The sequence below is a fragment of the Echinops telfairi genome, unplaced genomic scaffold, assembly GCF_000313985.2.
Source record: "Echinops telfairi isolate 266 unplaced genomic scaffold, ASM31398v2 ScPeMD7_7479;HRSCAF=8517, whole genome shotgun sequence".
In the NCBI taxonomy this organism is placed as follows: Eukaryota; Metazoa; Chordata; class Mammalia; order Afrosoricida; family Tenrecidae; genus Echinops; species Echinops telfairi.
In genome coordinates, this window is record NW_022111383.1 from 278,825 (window position 1) to 281,452 (window position 2,628).

The following is a 2,628-nucleotide window of genomic DNA, read 5'->3' on the forward strand; positions in this document are numbered from 1 at the left end:
ATGTTTTCTTAACATACAATTACTCTGTATCTAAAACTCTTTCTAATACACATATGAGTGTCTATGAATTTGTTTTTCTAGTCTACCCAGGCTAACACAGGCACCTAACAACCACAGCATATTTTAACTTAAAATGTTAATTGTTGTAATCCCATGGTGACCTCTAAGAAGGTAACTGAAACAGAGGAGATGATGTAAAATAACAGATAATATCTACTTAACATGAAAAAGTAATGAAGGAATAGGGGAGCTGAAAAAGACAAAAATGTAAAGAAAACAAATTTTAAAATAGCAGATAGGAAATAATAAGCATAAATAGCAGATAGGAAATAATAAGCATAAATCTACCTCATCCATAATTATATGACATGCAAATGAACTAACATTCCCAATGAAAGGCAGAGGTTGATTTCCAACTATACACTGTCTTCAAGAGACACACTTTTGAGTCAAAGATATAAAGAGGTTGGGAGTAATGAGATGCAAAAGATATACCCCGTACAAATAATAACCCAAAGAACTGGCTTGACTATACAGTCAGACAAAATAGGCTTTACCACAAAAATTACTAGTGACAAGAACTCCCCCTAACTGGATATCATTGATTTCTTTGTCTTTTTAAACATTTTATCGTGGATTGGGTGAAGAGTCACAGTGCAGAGCATCCGTTTACATTTCACAGCCCATCCACATTTTGTGTCAACTCATCCATTGCCGCCCTCAAGGGGCCACCGCTGGTCCCACCTTCTCCCTGTGTTGGGAGTTCATGGGGTCCTCCTGTCTTCCTCCAACCAGTCAGTCTGCTCTCTTAGGATTCCAAGCTGTGTTTCATCTCCCCTCTCCTAGTCTCTCCAGGACTTTCTTAAGTCACGTTCCTGGAGTGACAGTGGGAGCCGTCTAGCTCCTCTGGTCTGAGGGTTGTGGAGACTGATAATGGCGTGGTCCATTAGTCCGCTGCACTAACAGCCTCCATTTACCTTTCGATTTTCATCAATCTCCTTTCCCCCAAACAAGGATAGACTAGGGGTTGCATCATAATGGCCACACACAAACTTTTAAGCGCCCTGTTGATATCCATGCAAGTAGAACACACAGCACTGTGTTTGGGGATTATGCTAGCCCATAGACTTTCGTGCCCTCCAATCTGTGGTCCTGATCCTCCAGGGTCAGCAACTCATGCCCGCAAAGAATTTAACCTTTTGGTCTTAAGTGGTTGATTCTCCTACTACCGGGTGGAAGCGTGAGTTTACTTCTAGACCTAAAGGTTGAGTAAGGACCATCGTCTTGGGGATTCCACCAGTCTTTATTCAATCAGTCAGCCTGGTTTCTTTTATGAGTTTGGGTTCTGTTTGACATATCTTTCCCACTCTATCCAGAACATTCTAATGTGCATGGTTTCAGAGCAGTTGGGAGTGGTGGCAGTGCACCATCTAGTCTTTGTCTAAATGCTTCCCCAGAGCAGGGGTCCTCAACCTTCCTCATGCCGCGGCCCTTTCGTACAGCTCCTCCTGTGGTGCTGACCGCCAACCATCACCTTATTTTCATTTCTACTTCATCACTGTCATTTTGCTACTGTTACGAATCATCATGTAAATATCTGATGGGCAGGATGTATTTTCACTGTTACAAATTGAACATCATTAAAGCATAGTGATTAATCACAAAACAATAGGTAATTATATTTGTGAAATATTTATTTCTAACGACAAATAAATGAAATTTTGTCTTGACGCATGGTGTAGCATGCGTAACAATCTTCACTCTGGGTACTCGTATGGGGCCATATCTGCATGTGGGCGGACACTCCTGGAGATGGATAAAGGGAACCGAGTCTCGGTACCTAAGACCAATGGCAATATGTGTTTTCCAATGGTCGTAGGCGACCCCTGTGAATGGGTCGTTCGGCCCCCAAAGGAGTCGCGACCCACAGGTTGAGAACCGCTGCCCTAGAGACAAGAACATCTTATAATGATAAAAGGGTCAATTCAACAGGAGCACATAAGCGTTAGCACCCATCTCACAACCGACCCATATACATATCTAAAAAACCCCTTTGCTTCTTTGTGTAGACTGCTGCGTCTCTTACACGCTTTGGCCCTCATGCCCAGCAAATCTGGCCCGTATGGATTAGAGAGATTTGAAACCAGCCCTAGGTCTTTTTCCACTTTCATTTCTTTCTTTGTGTTCTTCTGTGAGCTACCAAGCTTGTCCTGGGATGTCATCACATTGACTTCTATAGAAAGCTAGGGTATTTACCAAGGCCATTGCTTTTATAGAAATTCAGAGTTGGAGGAAACCTGATAATCTCTTGTCTGAACCTCGAATCTGAAGAGTAAACTGAGGACTAACCTGATTCAAACCATTGAGTTAGTGGCAGGAGAAGGTCTGTAATCCTGCTTAGCAAACTGTTGAGCGGTGCGGTTTTCAACACTGTCCTTCTATGACAGTCCTCTGTGTTTTCTGTATGTGGGTCGGTTGTGAGATGTGTACTCTATCACAGTCCTCTGTATTTTATGTATGTGGGTCGGTTGTGAGATGTGTACTCGGTGACAGTCCTCTGTGTTTTATGTATGTGGGTCGGTTGTGAGATGTGTCCTCGGTGACAGTCCTCTGTGTTTTATGTATGTG